The sequence below is a fragment of the Paroedura picta genome, chromosome 3 (genome assembly GCF_049243985.1).
Source record: "Paroedura picta isolate Pp20150507F chromosome 3, Ppicta_v3.0, whole genome shotgun sequence".
Classification (NCBI taxonomy): domain Eukaryota; kingdom Metazoa; phylum Chordata; class Lepidosauria; order Squamata; family Gekkonidae; genus Paroedura; species Paroedura picta.
Genome location: NC_135371.1, coordinates 87,596,513 through 87,616,101, shown reverse-complemented (window position 1 = coordinate 87,616,101; position 19,589 = coordinate 87,596,513). Strand labels below are relative to the sequence as shown.

Genomic DNA, 19,589 nt, shown 5'->3' with positions numbered 1-19,589 from the left:
GTAACGCATTTCATCAGCCCACCCTTAATAGTCCAGTGTCTTCCTATCCATGTAGATTCATATTTATTCAGCAATGCATTGCTTACCAGACCAGATGTGAGAGCAAACTTCCCATGTAATCAGTCTTCTAAAGCCAACTCCTTTTTATCCTGGAGTTCATATAATTTTTGCATGGACATTCCAGCAAGAGAGGTAAAAACATATGATCCCTAGCTCAGTTCAGTGAACTCAAAAATCCCAACTCTTACTGGTAAATTTTAATTTACAGGATGGCAATTTCCCTTCCAATTTGTCATTACTTTTTTGGGCCTCACATTTCATGCGACCTAACCCTTCATTGTGACTTGTATCATCATTTCCCACTTATATATCTCATTTGATATATTTCTAAAATAATAAATAAATTTGATAAAAGATGTCTGGCCCTTCCAAATCAGTATATGAATTACTGTCTTGTTGTTGTAATGAAGAGCACACAACTTATATTGGCAATTTCCCTTGCAAACTTGGATGCGCTAAAATGCTTATCATGGCTATGATGGACTGGCTCCTACTGTTAATGTCCAACTGACTGTTTGCCAATTGATTTGCAAGTCAGCTACATTTAATAAGCTGATCAATAACAGTTAACTCCTTTCCTTTGGATTTCAATGGAATTTCTTTAATCAGCATTATTTAGCCTCAAGTCCCTCCAGAACATAGTAAAGTGTTGTGCTGTATATCAGAAGTAACAGAGAAAGAATTTCAGACATGAAATCGAAATGTCATGAACCTGAACACTTCAGGATAACATAAACTTTTTGGGCTTAGGCTAGGAAAACATTGAAAGGCCCCAGAGCAACAGATTTATCATTTTTAAATTATAGGAATTATAGAAAACAGGAGGAAGGCCCTTCCGACAATTTACACCAGGGTCCACAACCTTTTTTAACCTGCAGGTATTTGTATTATTTTGAAAGAGACACCAATACAAAATGGCCATCATAGAAGGCAAAGCCTCTCATGCACACATGAGAGAGTGAGGACTAGGGATGTCAAGTGGGACATGGGAATCCTCTGCTTTTACAGCTCAACTCCAGATGACAGAGATCAATTCTCCTAGGAAAATGATTGCTTTGGAGAGTGGACTCCATAGCATTATACTCCATTGAGGTCCTTCCCTGCTTCAAATCCCACCAACTTCTAGCTCTATCCCCAAAGTCTCCAAGTATTTTCCAGCCCAGAGTCCTTCCAAATTTCTCAACCCTAGAGAAGACAGAGGATGGAGAATAACACATATACCAAAGAGGACAATGGGAATAACAAATACAGAGATAACACTACCATAGGCACATAATGATGAATCAATATACACAAAGAAATAAGCAACCCTGGGAAGGAAACTGCAGCACTTTACTTTTAGGCCTTTTTTCCCCCTTCCTCCATGGTAGCCACCCAGGCACAACATGAGGATGTCAATCATTTATCCTTTAAGCTGGGAAAGGGAATAAAGCAGACTTGGTTGTGCTTCTCAGAGTTGGCTGCTGGAGAGAAAAAAGGAGATGGAGTCAGATAGACCCATAATGCACGGCGGCAGAGAACCAGAATGTTCCTGGTCCACTAAGCCACAAGAGTCAAGGGTCAAGAGTCTTTTAGGTCATGCCCCAAGTGCTGCTGACTCTGACCTAGCCCAGAAAACTAAAGCAGCAAACTGACTTAGTTGCCTGCCCAGTGCTGACAACTGGCTGAAACTAGAGGTTTTGAGACTGGTGAAAGGGGTGTTCTGTGACATTGCAATGTCTCTTCTGGCTGCACCATGTTACATGAAGAAGAAGAAGAAGAAGAAGAAGAAGAAGAAGAAGAAGAAGAAGAAGAAGAAGAAGAAGAAGAAGAAGAGTTGGTTCTTATATGCCGCTTTTCCCTACCCGAAGGAGGCTCAAAGCGGCTTACAGTCGCCTTCCCATTCCTCTCCCCACAACAGACAACAGAAGCTTTAAGTTGTCCCTGAAACTCTATGGCAAAAAATCATACCAATTGGGGAAATTTCTAGAGTGTTACTTCCTAAAAGTTTTAAAGTTTTTTTCTGCATTCTGGCCTGTGACTGTATAAATAAATTTGTACTTGAGTGTTACATGATACAGCAATGTCTCTACTGGATTCGGAGCTGGAAGTGATGTTACAGCATTGTGCAGGCCCATTACCTGTCCTTCCCCACCAGTCCATTAAGTTCCAGTGGGGGGACAGGGAACCTCACTGGAACCAGGCATCTTGCAACCCTCCACTTACCCCAGATGAAGCTTAACTGCTATTAGCTAGCTCCCAGCAAGCCAGCAGGATAAACCTCATTTCCTTCCCTGCCCTTGTACATAAGGCACATTCCAAACATGTACCTTGCATGTATATATGCATGCTTGATACACAGTTGCTGTTTTTCTTTTACAGAGTAGTCCCCTTCCAGAAAAGTCCTAATGCATTAGTTGTCCTGTAACACTGCATGAATTAAAAGACTTATTTCCTCAACACTGTTTGGTTTTCTGGGTAGAATAATTTGGAATGATTATTTGACTAGTCAATGAAGCCACATGAATTTTTCATTTCACAATCAAGCACTTCCAAGTTTCCCTTTGGCTCATATTTCAACATAATCTTTAGTGACTATTCAAAGAGCTATTAGTAAAGCTCAAGGGGGCACAAATTCTTAAAAGTCTGAAAAGGAAGGATTCTTATAAAAATGAGTTTTTAATTCCCACATATATTAATGTCTTATCCTGCTCTTCATGCAGCCATAACTTTTCCTTTGCTTGGCAGAACACATACTGATATAACAAACTGTTGGCAGATATAATGTTCATCTGAAAACAAATACTCTGAATGCTCTTTTTCTAAGCGTATGCCAATGTATGTTCCTTATCCTGGAACACTTGCTGCCTAATAAGCTGTACTGAGTTCGCAGCATGAACCTGGAATTGATCCTACTCTTTTGGATGCCTTTTTCCTAGAGGGGATATAAATATTTTACCAAAGGGAATAAATTAAAATATTTTGTTTACTTTCAGAAAGCCTTCAAAGAAGCTGTTTTGCCAGGTATGAATGAAGCCATCTTTTACTGAACACGAAATGGAGGGCAGAAGTCTGCTTTGCAGGACTTACTGTCCGTTTTGATCTGTCTCCTGAGTTTTTAGAATGAATGCAACAACACTAATCCTGCCAGATCCAGAGTTTGGGACCATCCCTTCCCAATGGCAGATTATCTTTTCAGATATGCATTCTTCATTTGATATAATCACATTCAACTGTCTCTGCATACTTCAGAATGAAAAGCAAGAAACTCTCAACACTAAATAACAAAACCTGAGAATGGACCAGGTTTTGTTTTTAAGTGTACATCTAAGATACAAGAAAACTGTGTTTATAAACACTAGTAACTCATACAGTAGCCAGGGAACTGTGATTGCTTGCAGCTTTCTTTTGTGACCACATTTAATGGTAGCCCTGTGTTGATCTCTTTGTAATAGGTGAAATGAACTCTCAAGGCTGCTTCACACTTTCACAGTTTTATTATGTATACTAAGGGCCAATCCCATTGCATTCAGGAATACAACAGGTGCTAGATTGGGGAGGGGTTGAAAGAACTCTGTGGATGGCCTGTCCCTCCCCCCAGGACCTGGAAAGGCTGGAGGGAACTCACCAGCAGAGTCAGCTCTCACACGGCAGGAATCTGCAGCCTCCAAGCCTCGGAGGGAAGTTGAAGGAGGAGAGGGTGGTCATGGGTGGGGGATGGAAGGTGACTGGCTGGCTGCTGGACAGACAGGCAAGCCAGTTTTAGGAGGAGGCACTCAGGGGCAGGACAGCCGCTCTAAGTGGGTGTTAAGTGCTGAGTAGGACTTAAGCCATGAGACACACTCCTCCTCAAAGGCCTTTTCAGAAATATATTGTGTGTAACAGATATTTGCTTAAAACATTGCTCCAGATAACTGTCAGATAAATGACATCTGGGGCAAGTTAACAACAAGAATTAAAACTACCAACAGAAAAACGTTAAAATAAACCAGTCTCCTATTTTTCAACACACAAAGCAATCATCTTGAACCAAAGGCTCCTCTAAAGAGTCCTGTTTCTCAAGCCTTCTGAAACTGCAAGGGAGATTTCCTCTAGGTTACTATTCAACAGTATCAGAATGGTCGCAGTAAAACTAATGAATAGACAGCAGTAGAACTTACCCTGTGCTTTTAGGTATCAAATTAAAACATTCCAGCACTACATCTTGTAAAAGATAATGTGATTTTTTTAAATGGCACATGCATATATGTGTATCAAGGAAGAAGAAGAAAAATAGTAGATTCTTTTTTTAATTTTAATTTTAATTTTTATTGTATATAAAGCGCTTACAAAAAGATAAAAAGAAAAAGAAACAACCAGCTGGGAAAGTAATTGTTGATACATGTAAGAGTATATTCTGTTATTATCTTAAAAAAACATATTCAGTTCCCATCGCATGTTAGTCCTAATCTAAAAGTTACTGTTGTCTTTCTTAGCCAAGTAATTGTTAATACTTATAAGAATACAATCTATTATTATCCCAAATAGTATATAGTCAGTTCCCATCGTATGTTGGCCCTAACCTAAAGGTTGCTGCTGTCTTACCTAAGAGAGACCAGGTAATTGCTCCACTGTTCGTCACATTCTTCAGGTGGTCGCAAAAGATGGAATTGTGCTCTTTTCCATGATGTATCTGCTGGCAGGTCTTAAAGTATTTGTGCTTCTTGATCCACCAAGCTCAGCGGCGTCGCCTGAAGCTTTTTGGGTGGAATATTTTTTGCCGCCTTGCTGTCAGGTCCCACAAAGATGTCTCTTGATTGCTTCTTGCGTGTGGTCGCCTTTGAATAGACTCTGTATATTTTGTCAATCTGAATATCTTCCTCCTCTAAGTAGTCTTCTAGGCTTTCGGTGCTTTCCTTCCTTAAATCTGTTTTCCCAAATTCTTCCAAGACACCTTTGATTTTTACGTTCCTAGCTCTCTCCCACTCCTGTTGATTAACTTCTAGACATTGAATTCTCATTTGGTGTATTGCTGGCTGAGTTGTGTTTTCATCAGCTGTTTTTTTCAAACCGTCGATTCTGTCTGAGAGCTCTTTCTTGGTGTCTTGGATTTCCTTTTCAACCTTTTTGACTGCTTTCAGTATCTCTGAGTTACCTTCGCATAACAAGTGAAGGAACTGTGCCTTAGTTAATTTTTCCATAGTTCTAAACAGTCACAGATTATAAGCAGAAGGTCTTGCGAGGTCTTGCGGGAGTTCGGGCGATCAGAGATTACCAGTTTGTCAATCTCCGTATTAAGTCAGCATCCCCTGCTGAACTCTCTTTAACAAATCTTTAAACTCTTTCTTTTCTTTAAGCTCTTTCTTTTGTTTGTTTAACGAGTGTATTTATCTGGCTTGCCTCCCGTCCGAAGAAAGGATTCCCTTGAAAATTGATTAGGGGGGAAGGAGGGGGGTTGGTGCCTGGCTTTAAAGAATAGGAAAACAAACAGAAAAGTCACAGTCTTTATGTTGCTGATTTTATCAGATTTCAGATCTTGTCAGTCTGGTAAGAGATAATCTGGGAAGAATGCAGGATCAGCTGGTCGTTTCCATCTTAGAAAATTATTTACAACAAGGCCTCATGGCCTCAAGCATAGGTAGCAAAGATCCGGAGAACTCAGTCTCCGCGGATCTGTAGGACCCTCAGGGTGCCGTTCCCGGTTCCTAGGACGACCGGCGAGCAAGATTTGCGCATCCCGCTCAGGTCTGCCAGGTGAATTTGCTCCTGGCCCAGAGCTCATCACGGAACGAGTTAGTACAGCGCCATCTTAAGTCGTTCTCAAGAAGAGTTGATTTTTATAGACCCATTATGCACAGGCTGGAAGGCCTGCGCTGGTAACATCAGGGCATTGGGGGAAATCCCCGATTATGCACGCCACCACCAGTGTGGGCAGGGGCTCTGCGGAGTTGCACAGCCAGCCTGGGCATCCCCCTACTCCCATCGTGGTGGGGGAGCAGCATGTTCCCCTGCCGCCGCTGTTGCTGCTTCCAAGCACACCCAATGCTTCTGGCCCCACATTGCATGGGTGGGACCATTGTGCTGGGGCAGCCAGCATGCGCCCGGGATGCTCTGGCCCCATGTGTAATCAGGGGATGGCAGGGCTTTTTTCTCTGGCCCAACGGAACCGAGGCAGTCCGGTGTGGCTGCTGCCGTGCATAATGAGTCATATGCTCCTTTCCTCTACCCAAAGGAGTCTCAAAGACCCATTATGCACATTCCCTTGTTGTGGGTCTTCTGGGCCACTGCGCCTGGCCAGGGCTGGTATGGCGGCAGCAGGGTGCATATTTGGGTTTGCCCTACTGCTGCCATCCCAGATTTCCAGCCCTGTGCATAATGGGTCAAAATGGCTCACAATTGTCTTCCCTTCCTTCTTCCTACAACAGACACCCTGTAAGTGAGGCTAAGAGAGCCCTGATATCACTGCTTGGTCAGAACAGCTTTATCAGTTCTGTGATGAGCCCAAGGTCACCCAGCTGGTTGCATGTGGGGGAGTGGAGACTCAAACCCAGCTTGCAAGATTAGAAGTCTGCACTCCTAACCACTACACCAACCTGAAGTCAATTGACCAAGAGATTTTTTTAAAGTTTCCAGAGTTCATTTCGGCAATGCAGCCTCCAGACATGTTCATAACCTTTCATAGGAAAAAAAATTGGAAAATTCATGCCTGCCATTTTTGTGAGCTATCATCTGCCTTGCTATTCATTAGGTTCAAAAAAAATTGGAAAAGAAAAATCAACTCAAAATGGTGGGTGATCTCTGCTGGGACAATTGTCTCTGCAAAGCCCGGACATTATCCTTCAATGAGGTTCAGAAACACCCATCTGATTCCAAAGCAAAACAGGAAGGTTTCATGGTTGCTTCAAATCATTGTAATAAGAAATTCAAATCAGTTGCAAAAAAGAAATCTTACTCTAACCCAAAAGGCAAGCTTTTGCTTTCTAAAAATAAAAGGTGATAAATAGCAACATCCAAATTTTTTTTAACTTTAAGGATAATTTATAATACATATAAACTTTTTATGAGCCAGCATCTGTTCCAATCTCAAGTACAGCTAACTTAGAAACAATAAAACTGTGGTTTTTGGAACTGTTATTTTAATGGCATTTATTGATATCCTTTGATACCAACTAATCTCAGCACTGAGAAATCTGAGCATTAAAGGATATGGAAGTGCTAGATTCAAGTTCAGTAGAACCTCAGAGCTCAACAAGATTTTGGGTGTATAAACTTCAAAAGTCAAAGCTGCCTTCAACAAGAGCCAATGTAAAATAGCTGATATATGTTGGACTGGAATAAAAAATACCCAAGTCTGAATCTCATATTTGCCATGGGAGTTTGATGGTTAACTGTGAAGGCTGGGTCTTTAAATGCAGGCTAAGAAGAGGTAGTGTGCTGTGCTGTTTGACCAGGGTGGTCTCTACTCCAAGCTTCTACAGAAACAAATGGCCTTCTTAATGCAGTTAATACATATAAGACATCAGTGAAACAGACATTTTAAAATAATTTTAGTTGCTACTAATTATTTGGCAAATTATTTGGTAAAGAGCTTTTACTGGGCTCATTAAATTATAGCTATTAATTGTCAAGGGCCATTCCACACCCAAAATATGAAATAAAAGGGTTACCTCTTGCAGATCCTTTTTTTTTTTTTTGATGTTTAACACGATGTCGTCAGTATCCAACATTCCAGCAGCAAATTGGCAGCTACATCCTCCATTTCAAAGCACTAGCTGGGGAATCTACAAAACTGGATTCCCGCAGCCTTGTAGAGCGAGCGGGAGGAAAGCAACCAGCAACGACTAGTGAAATAGCTGTGTGTAACCAAAGTGACCAGAAGTAGCATGATCTACATCACCAATACCTGCCCCCGTGTCTGTCTCCCTTTCCCTTCACTCTGGAACAAGGCTTTTTCTTTATTTTTTTTCTAGCAAGCTGCCTGGAGCAATGAATACATGTTGCTTAAGCCAGGCAGAGAAAAAAAATTCCACCCACCAGTTGCTGCACAAAGCATGCCTCTCACCCCCGAAAAAATTGTGAAAAAAATTACTTTTGTGGATATTCAAGCCTCATAATTCCAAAATGAGATGGCATTAAAATATGCACCTATGATTAAATGCATAGGAATAACAACAGAGAATTTCTACTTAAAAAAAAAAAAAAGATTGCTAGGAGAAAGCTGAACAGAAAGAAATTTCCAAGCTGGCGATGGCAAAAAGTTTTATTCAGAACGAGTTCCTAGGTATAAAACCTCATTTTCGTATTTTACTTCCTCAGTAAATTGTAACAAAATCAAAGTATATCATGTCTTCATGCAGACCTTATATAACATGACAATATAAATTTTATGTAACTAAAATAGTTTTCTACCTTATTTCTGAATTGGTTTTTTTCAGAGATACTCTGAATCTATTCTCAGAAACTACAAATAATCAGTTTCCTTCCAAAACTGAGAAAGCAACAGTCTCTTCCCAATGCATTCACTATACTAGCCTGTTTTCCCATAAATATGAGATTCTGAAATGCCCAAAGTCTCCTGAGAAAGGATGGTCAGCCTGGTTGTACCTAAGCACACACCATCTCTCAAATATTCACTGATTTAGCCTACCTGGCAATCAAAACAGGCTCCAGGATTCCTGAGACAGGTTATCTTCAAACAAACATTCTGACAAAGCAAACCCTATCAAATCTGAGCTGGTTGCATAACAGCTTTTTTCTCCCTGGCATTGACAATTGACAGCATGAGCTCTCATCTCCTGCACAGGGGTATTTTGAGGATCAACTGGAGAAGAGGATAATGGTGTGAGCTCCTTGGATTTCTATTGGGGAGTAAAGTAGGGCATAAATATCCTGAATACTTGCCTATTTGGTGTAGTGGTTAGGAGTGCAGACTTCTAATCTGGCATGCCAGGTTCGATTCTGCGCTCCCCCACATGCAGCCAGCTGGGTGACCTTGGGCTCGCCACGGCACTGATAAAACTGTTCTGACCGGGCAGTGATATCAGCGCTCTCTCAGCCTCACCCACCCCACAGGGTGTCCGTTGTGGGGAGAGGAATGGGAAGGCGACTGTAAGCCGCTTTGAGCCTCCTTCGGGTAGGGAAAAGCAGTATATAAGAACCAACTCTTCTTCTTCTTCTTCTATAAGCCTAGTTTTTCAGCACCTTTTTTCACACTGAAAAAGCCCTCCTCAGCTTATATGCAGGTATATATGGTAATTGAAATAAAAACCTGCTCCAGCCAGCCAATTGTTGCATTGCCCTTTGCAAATGTGTACTGCAAGCTGAGCTTGCTCTGGCTGCTTGTAGGACATCAACAGTTTGACTGAGGGTCTTTGATCTTTTTTTCCTTTTGCCTTCAATGGCAAAAGGAATGACAATACTGGATGGGAGAGCCTGTGATGATGGAGCATTTCCCATGCTCAGCTTATATTTGATTAGTCAATTAGTTTGCCCTGATTTTGTGATAAAATTAGGTGCCTTGGTTTATATACGGGTCTGCTTATATGCGAATATATACGTTAATCTAAATAAGTATAATTTTAATTGTAAGCCATTTTGAGCTGCAAGGAAAGGTGTGGTATAATAGGTAAACAAATAAATAACTTTCTTGCCCAAACCTGTTCATATATACATGAAAAGGACTTGTCTATCCCCTCTATCAAGCAGATGAAGAAGGTATTGGCTCTGCCTTTATACCAGCTTGTGAAAGCAATAACAGGACACCCCCCCCTTATATAAAAGTCCTCCCCAAGGTATGAAATGATGCAGTGGTTGATGAAAAGAGGGAAAGCTGCATGCAGAAACTCCAGTCACGATGATTGGCAAGAGCATTGGCAGATTGTTCTGGTGAGATATATCAGATGAGTTATTTTCTTCACCTCCTTCACTTCTAAAACAAAGACAGTGAGACCCCAAAATAACATTAAGGTTGTTATTCTTGCAGCTATTTGCAAATGTCAGAAAGAAATTAGTTCATATTCAGGACATGATAGTGTGAAAGAAGAATTATGTTTTGGATGAGGTCTTGATAAATTTTGATGGCAAGTCCATGAGATTTAGAATCATAGAACCATAGAATCTGTAACCTGCTCGGGGAGCGGTATAAATAAAGGAGTAAGGGGTAAGTGGGAGAAGAAAGGGGCGGGGCAAGTCCAGGATAAAAACCCCAATGGCTGCCAGCATCCCTGCGAGGACCACTAGCCACAGTGGACCATGCAGCCACCTCCTCTGCCGAGGAGGACATCGCTTCAGGGAGTGGCAGCCTGGCCCCAGGGGCACAGATCACTGGGCCGCCCCGCACAACACTGCAAGCAGCTGCTCCGATGGCAATGGCATGGGTGGCCACAGGGGAACTTGCCCACGCTTTGCGCGCCAGCAATGGCCCCCCAGCAAGCGGCAGCTGCCTCACGACGAAGAGACTAGCTCATGGAGGAGCACCAGCCCAATGAAGGCACTCTGTGTAGCCCACGGTAAGGGGTGGAAGCATACCCATGAAAAGAAGGGGCCAGGGGCTGGCCTACCCCGGGTCCACGGGGTGCCCCCGCGGCCCCAGAATAGCCATTCCCTTCCTTCCTTCCTTGCTCCCTTCCTCCCTTCTCCCCCCCTTCCTCCATTCCTCCCTTCCTTCAATCAAACCCAACACTTCCAAGCATTCCACTCCACATACAGCCCAAAATCCCATTTGCCTTTTTAGCCATCGAGTCACACTGCTGACTTATGTTCAATGTATGGTCCACTAAGACTCCTAGATCTTTTTCGCACATGCTACTGCCAAGACAAATCTCCTCCATCTTATATTGGTGTATTTGGTTTTTCCTACCTAAATGCAGAACTTTTTATTTGTCCCTATTGAACATTTTATTCAGTTTAGCCCACTTCTCAAGCCTATCAAGATTTGTTTCAGTTGGTTAAGGATTTGCAATAGCCTTGTAGTCAGAGCTAACCATATCACGAGATAGGTTGTTTGCCTGCCTTAGGCACCATATTTTATTAGTGAAATTAATGATTACTCACCTGGGCTTGCTGTGTGCACTGTTTTTTATTGTGAAAAATGGCTGTCTAAGACAACAGTAGCAGAGAGATGCCAGGTGCAGTGTTAATGCTGCCTGCATCATTCATTTAGACATAAAGAGACATTTTTACTTCTACTCCCCAGGAGAAAAGTGGATTTTATGAGGTATACATGATATGCAAATGCATGCTCTGCATTTTGCCATGCAAGCAGTAACTTATGGATTTATGTCCAGAACCATCTGGGAGAGGGCCAGGTACACACCAGAGGGTAGAGGGACCAGTTTTATCTAAGTAACCTGATGACTTTGTGGGGGGAAAAACACAGTATAAGGCACAGGACAGACATTGCCGTTCCAGTGTGTTCCATTCTTCTGATATTTCGACTTAACCCCCAAAATACTGAAGCTAGAAGAAAGATTCTGCAGACCTTCAGTTATTGTGCACATCAACTCATTGTTTCAAGCTCAGAAAATGTGGCTTTAAAAATCTTTAAAAACTAGGAGTTTGGAAGGAAGCAGTGATTAGATGTGCCTCTTCCACCATTATTATAAATATTCTAGGCATTTCCTTTGCTCTTGTTTTGAGAAAAAGTTTTGGGAACCAAACTATTGTAGGTATTAGACAGAAAATAGGTCAAGGACAGAAAACAAGGGAGACTAAGGCTGCTTCTACAACATGCTTATGCATGGAACTTTGCCTTGGTTGATGAGAGAGAGAGAGAGAGAGAGAGAGAATAATTGTACAGATTTTAAAAAATCACTCAAGCCCTTCATAGAAACCTCCTCAATTCAGAGCCATTGTTCAGTAAGATATTCTGTCTAATAAGGAAATATGTATATAATTCATTTTATTGGTAGAAAAGCAGCTTTATTTTCTAGATGTTTTAAAGCTGACTTTTGATTGCAACACCAGAAGTGCAAGGAAAGAAGGGCTTTTGGAGATGTGTGATAGTTAAGGAAGTTCATTCATAAAATCCAAACTGCATCACCTCCATTTTTTAGTATACTGAATCTGTTAATTAAAATAACACTTCAGTAACGACTAGAATTGTTTGGAAAATAGCTGTTATTCTAATAAGTTGTGAGAGAGAATCTCGGCAGATAGTCATTTTTCCTGTGTTCTGGTTTCAGGCCTGGTTATGACACTGAAAAAGTCTTAGTTAAACTAGTGGATGGACTACTCCGGGAGACGGATGGGGGAGCGTGATCCTGTTGATTATACTAGGCTTCTGAGCCGTTTTTCATATCTGCAATCATTGTATCCCTCTGGATCGCCTTCCAAGGTTAGGACTGGGAGGCACCCTTCTGCGGTAGTTTGGTCCTATGTGGAAGACTAGATCCAGAGGCTGGTTCTGGGGAACTGCTGCTTGGCCCCTTGGCACTTGGCCAGTGTGATCCTACTGTGACAAACTGTCTCATTCATACTCCATTTAGGAATCTTCACTGAACTCTGTTCTTGGAGAGTTACAGCCTCATTAGCTGAAAACAGCTGCTGAATCACTCATTACTGAGCAAGCTTCCTGAGAGAAGTGTGTCTCTTGCAGCACAATGAAATATTGTAGGTCAGAGATCAAACCTTTAGCCAGCAGAACAGACAGAGAGCTTTGAGGTAATTATTTTATATGTAGAATATAAAGCATAGCTCTTTTTATAAGGCAAAGTTCAGGGGGGGAAATGAGATAAAAAATCTGATCTAACATTTCTCAAACTTAACAAAATACATAATCATTACAATACTGTACACAAGAAATGCTCACCCCAGTATAAAGTATTCTCAGATTGGAAGCCAACTTCAGAAAGTCTGATCCAACCCTTACATGACATTTTCCTTAGAATAGGTAATAGGAACAGAAATAAATGTTTTAAACATGTGATTGTCCTGGGGGAACATGGGCATTAAAAGAATTATACAAATTAATAACAAGCGGACTAAAACACATCTTGATAACTCTCATTAAAATCTCAAAGCAAGATTATACGGATAACAACAGTAGTTCGGGTTTTTTAAAAATCTGCTTTTTCCAGTTACACTGTTGAACTGTCAAGTTGAGAGGTGACCCTGAATGTTTGGTAGTTTTCCTGATTTAGCAATGGAACTTTGCAGAGGAGGGGAGATCTCATCTGGGGATTTTGGGTAGCTTGTCACAGGTATTCTTGTGTTTCCAGAATATCCCAAAGAGGCTGTGTACACCAGGAATTTGTGTACTATTTTAGAATGGATAACAGGCTGAAACTTAATCTACAAAAAGGGAGGTTCTTCTAGTCAGTGATCCAGAAATTAAGGTGTCTTTTGTTCTGGATAGGGTAGTATTCCCTCTAAAGGAGCAGGCTCATTGCACAATGGTGCTGCCAGACCTGGGCCTCAGCTGGAAAAGGAGGTGGTGGAGATGACCCATTGTGACTTTAAAAGACTTGGGCTGGTGAACCAATTGCAGCCTGAGCAAAATAGATCATTACATTTGTTGGGAGAAGTTAGGAATAAAGACAGTCTCTTCAGCATTACACTGATGCATAACCTAAATCCACAACCTAAGTTCAAGTGTAAATCCTGAAAGGCTGTCATCAAATCAAGTCAGAACTTGAAATTTGCCTTAAAATATATAGTCAAACTCAGATTGTCACCTGACATAATGAGGTGACTTCCAGGATTGGACTGGAAATGTCATCACACATTGTCTAGATGCAGAAGAGCCCCCCCCCATTTGTAACCCACTAGATTATCAAATGACTGTGTGAAACAAGGGCCCAAGGCCACAAGGCTTCCCACTAAAAGCAGGAGACCTGCCTGTCGTGTCAACCCCTCCCCCCATCACCAGAAAGTACCAGCAGAGTACAATATCAAATAAAGAAGCTGAAGTCTGAATATAGTTCTTCTACATATGTTCAAGGATAGTTTCCAGATAAGTAACAGTACCCTCCATAGAGAACAGTAATATCCAGTATCTTCTTTCCATATAATAAAACTAGCAAGAAAGCCCATTGCAACCAGGAAAGCAATGGGCGCTAGGACCCAGGGGGCACAGGCAGGCACAGATCTCTCTTTCTCCCTCCCCCCCTCCCTCCCTCTCTCTCTCTCTCTCTCTCTCTCTCTCTCTCTCTCTCTCTGTTAGCAGGAGCCATAGCAGGTAATCAGGACTAGTGTGCGGTTTGGCATGGCTCTCTGAGTCTCTGTCTCACACACTGGCTCCTGTAGAGCAAAGTGGCTAGTGTCCAGGGTGGGAAGGTGGGAGCTGTAGGTGCAGGGCCAATCAAGGTGTGGCCAGAACGTATTGTACAAAATTAGAGAGGGGAAAATCCCAAACATCACCCAAAATTGTCAGAAGACTGAAAAGAAGAATTGGTTATATGACGCTTTTCTCTACTCAAAGGAGTCTCAAAGCAGCTTCACTTTCCTCTCCTAACCACACAGCCTGTGAGGTAGGTGAGGCTGAGAGAGCCCTGATATTACTGCTCATTCAGAACAGCTTTATCAGTGCTGTGGCAAGCCCAAGGTCACCTAACTGGCTGCATGTGGGGGGGGGGGCACGGAATCAAGCCCAGCTCGCCAGATTAGAAGTCTGCACTCCTAACCACTACACCAAGCTGGCTGAGGCAACCATAGAAATCCCAGTGACAGGCTCTGAGCCACAAGAAGCACAAATAGACAGACCAGCAGGGGTTCTACAATTCTACAAAGTGCAGGAAGATCTAAATAAGGAATATTTAGAGCCTGTAACTGCAAATAACAAGTAACTGGCTGGAGAGACACAGGGACTGTGATTTTGCTCAAGCTTGGCCTGATAAATAAAATTCAGTATTTGCCAGGACGTTTGTAGGAAGTAAAATGCACGTGGCCCAGAATTTCAATTGGAGTGATCTGAACTCCCAATCAAATACAAAGGCTTTACAGGGAAGTGGGCAGTGGGATTTGGGGGGGGGGAACTAGGGGGCATTCCGCACAGATTCTTTGTATCAGGAGTGTGGCAAATTGTAATCGCTACAAAAATGTGGTTATGCACAACGTCGTAGACAATCTGCCACACTCCTGAAACCGATCTGCAAAAAGCGCTTCGTTGTAGCGCTTTCAGGGAAATCCCAAAAAGTGGATTCACCCCCCGGAAAGCGCTACACTCTTGCAACCAATCTGCAACACTAGCGGAAAAGTTCTGTGCATTACCATTGTTGTGGTTTCAGCAAATCCCTCCCCCTGGTTCTCTCTGATCTTCCAGCAAAGCGATCGCCATATTTTTTCTTGGAGCGAGCGGAGATCAACAAACCGGTGAGCCTTCATTCACCCAGGGAGGCTTCCCCGGCTGCAGTCCCTCCCCAGAGCTGTTTTAAGTCACCAAGCACCACACAGCCCCGTTTGCTGGTTTATTTTCCCTTTATTTTTCCCTTTATTTTCGGCCGAAAATCGCGCCTGTGTGGGGGGAGGGGTGGATTTTTTTCCCACTCAGGGGGAGTGTGACAACGATGAAATGGCAGCTCACATGCCACCTGCTAGCTAGATGGGTCTCTCCGTTGCAACGAATCAATGCAGATTCATTGCAACGTGTGTGTGTGTTTTTTTTAATATGCCTTAAAGGGAAAGGGGCTTTTCGGGAGCATGATAACGGCTGCCCATTGGCTGCTCGTTTGATTGATGGTCAGGGGCGGGACAAAGCTCGACAAATATCGCTTCCTGGATAGTGATTTTTGTCGAGACCGGAAACCTGTGGGAAACGATAGAAATGCAACTGGATTCCACTACAAAGGCAGGTATGCATAACGACGAATTCCACTATTTAAAATGGTGTTTTTTCGTTCTGAAACCAATTTGCAACATTGATCCTGGTGCGGAATGGCCCTAGGTGTTCCATTTTTATTAGGCAATGCCTTGGCCTTGCAAATAAGAACAATAACTGTAATTGCCAGCAGTAGACCTCACACTTCAGAAGGGCAGCCATCACGAGCCAAGCAACAGACCATACTAACCAAGTTTGGAGTTGGGGCCTGAAAAGGGCTTAAATGCCTCAGAGTCCACCCTCCAAAGCAGCCATTTCTGCCAGAGGAGCTGATCTTTATAGTGTTGACATAAACTATCATTCTGGTAAATCTCCAGACTCCAACTGGAGGCTGGCATCCCTAAACCTCAGTGGACTATAATGCTACAGAGCAGGGGTAGTCAAACTGCAGCCCTCCAGATGTCCATGGACTACAATTCCCAGGAATTCCTAGGAATTGTAGTCCATGGACATCTGGAGGGCCGCAGTTTGACTACCCCTGCTACAGAGTCACGCCTCCAAAGCAGCCATTTTTGCCTGGCAAGCTGATCTTTATATCTGGATATGAGAAATAATTCTAGAAGATCTCCAGGCCCCACCTGGAGGTTGGCTATACCTGGGATGGAAATATTCCTTGAGGTTTGAAAGTGTGGCCTCAAAAGGGTATAATGCCTCCACAGCCACACAACCAGCCACATAGCACCCCCTAGCCTATTTAAAGTCAATAAAACACTGTGGAGAGAAGGTAATGTTCCCAGATAAGTGTATGTTCATGTTCTGGGATTCTGCACTTCCTAGATGTGCATGAACTTGACTTGGGTCAGGACTGTTGTGCACAGAGAGACCTCCTCTCAGGGTTGCCAGCTTCCAAGTGAGACACAAAATTAAGAGGCATTTGCTAACGGAATTTGAGAGTACAAGAAACAGAATCCTTTAAGACCAACAAAGCTGCTATTGGACTCAAGTTTTGTTGTGCTACTCCTGACCGACATGGCTACCCACTAGAACTGAAGAGTGAAAGTGCTATAATTTCAGTAAACAAAGTGCTAGACAGAGAAAAAAGAAGGCGTTTCTAAGTTTTGCACTATAGAATAGCATACTCTTATTACACGTTACATTGCTTCATTTTTTCCCCTCCATCTGTACAGTAGGAAACTTGTAAACAGTGCCAGAGTAGTAGTAGAAGAAGAGTTGGTTCTTATATGCCAGTTTTGTCTAATGGAAGGTGTCTCAAAGCGGCTTACAATCACCTTCACTTTCCTCTCCCCACAACAGACACCCTGTGAAGTAGGTGAGAACAGTCCTCAGTGCTGTGGCAAGCCCAAGGTCACCCAGCTGACTGCATGTGGGGGAGGCGCAGGGAATCAAACCTGGTTTGCCAGATTAAAAGTTCATGCTCCTAACCACTACACCAAGCCAGTGTAATATTGCTGTAAATTTTTCAAGGGTTTTTACAAAGGTGATGTGTTAAATCTATGAGCAATTTGGCTCTCTTCCTGTAGTATGGAGAATCCATAAAATATAATTGATTTGATATACTGTCAAGCTGGCTAATTAACCAAACACCCAGGCAAAGGACATTGCTCCATGAAATGGTAGCTAGGTTTTTTAAAGTGTAGCAGTGGAGTATAAAAACTAAGTACAATTAACTGGAAAGTTCCTTGTTGAAATTTATGGGAACAGGGTAGAGCTAAAGTGAACTAAAGTGATACATTACTGCTCTCTTGTTCCACGGAGGCCTCGAGAGAGAGGTAACATCCCGAGTCTTTAAACCGCCGCCAAAGCATGATCCTTGGGTCACCGCGATGCCCAGGGAAGACCGAGCCACATGGAAGTCCAACTACTTCCTTAAGATCATCCAACTCTTAGATGACTATACAAAATGCTTCATCGTGGGAGCAGACAATGTTGGTTCCAAACAAATGCAAGAAATCCGTATGGCTCTGCGAGGCAAGGCCGTTGTTCTGATGGGGAAGAACACCATGATGTGCAAGGCTATCAGAGGACATCTGGAAAACAATCCTGCCCTGGAGAAGCTTCTTCCTCACATCCGTGGCAACATGGGCTTTGTGTTCACAAAGGAGGATCTGACTGAAATCAGGGACATGCTGCTGGCCAATAAGGTGCCAGCTGCTGCTCGTGCTAGTGCCATTGCACCTTGCGATGTTACTGTACCAGCCCAGAACACAAGGTTGGGCCCTGAGAAGACCTCCTTTTTCCAAGCTTTGGGCATTACTACCAAGATCTCCAGGGGCACCATTGAAATCCTGAGTGATGTGCAACTGATCAAGACCAGAGACAAAGTGGGTGCCAGCGAAGTCACCTTGCTGAACATGTTGAACATCACCCTTCTCCTTTGGGCTAGTCATCCAGCCGGTGTTCGACAACAGCAGCATTTACAACCCTGAGGTTTTGGACATCACCGAGGAGGCCTTGCACAAGCGTTTCCTGGAAGGCATCCGTAATGTTGCCAGTGTTTGCCTGCAAATTGGCTACCCAACTGTGACCTCTGTACCCCACTCCATCATCAATGGGTACAAGCAAGTCTTGGCTGTGGCTGTGGAAACTGACTACTCTTTCCCATTGGCTGAAAAGGTGAAGGCCTTCCTGGCTGATCCTTCAGCTTTTGTGGCTGCTGCCGCAGTGGCAGCTGAGACTGCTGCTCCCGTTGCAGCAGCCCCAGCCAAGGAGGAAGTGAAAGAAGAGTCTGAGGAGTCCGACGAATTCATGGGCTTTAGTCTGTTTGACTAACAGCTGGTTTTATCACGTACCAGCCAGAGCAGAGTGAAAGAAAAAGAAATAAAGAAATAAAAAGATGACTTCTTGACAAAAAAAATAAAATAAAATAAAATAAAGTGATACATTACTATCACTTATTTTGCCCAGCACTTATTTCTTCCAGTTGCAAATGTTTGAGAGCAGATTATTAATTAAAACAGCAGGAATAATTTCCACTTTTTTCACATATAGCAGCTACAAGACATCCAGAAGGTATTTCCATTGAAAAGAAATGCTGTATACCAGTGGTCCCCCACCTTTTTTAGGCTGGGGACCAGCAGGGCAACTGCCCCGCCCGCACATCGCGCATGCGCAGCTGCACCCGTGCACATGCGCCATGCGCGGCACTTGCGCACATGAGCGCATGCGCAAAAGTGCTGTGCATGCACTATTTCGGCCACACATGGCGCATGTGCGCAGCCCTGATTCCCTCTTCCCCCTCCCGCAGTAAGAAGTTTTTTACTGCGGGGGGGGGGGAGAGGGAACCGCGGCCCGGCACCATGGCCTTCGCGGCCCGGCACCGGGCCACGGCCCACAGGTTGGGGGCCACTGCTGTATACAAAACCCCAAGAGCAATGTAACTTACCATGTCTCTGCAGATAAACCATTCCAGATTTGGAAGAGGTAAACTACAGAGAAAATGCTAAATCTAACCCTTGTTGTAATTATTTGATTTTTAAAATGCATTATCATTAATATCCTTTGGCCTGATTTTAATTTGCTTGTAACCTCATGTCTGGCAACACGGACAAACAGATATTGAGCTCTGGAGAAAGCTGGAACCAATGCAGTCAGTGCGATATTAGTTGAATATGAGGGCATCACCTGGTACCAGATAAAAGATGGGCTGCTGCATTCAGTACCAAATGAAGCTTCCAAGGTGTCTTTGGCAGTCCTACATAGAGTGCATGATAGTGGTAAAGCATGGAAGTCAACAAATCATGGATAGTGTAAAAGAAAAAGCATTTTTTTGATGTGGAACACAACTTCTAGTGTGCCC

At 43.1% G+C, this 19,589-nt stretch overlaps 1 protein-coding gene and 1 pseudogene across 3 annotated transcripts in view; both read left to right on the top strand.

The window, feature by feature from the left end:
* SPOCK1 (SPARC (osteonectin), cwcv and kazal like domains proteoglycan 1) overlaps positions 1–19,589 on the top strand; it is an 863,260-nt gene that overhangs the window by 705,036 nt on the left and 138,635 nt on the right. The gene's annotated exons all lie outside the window — the stretch shown is intronic.
* On the top strand, positions 17,518–18,627 carry LOC143832399 (large ribosomal subunit protein uL10 pseudogene; annotated as a pseudogene).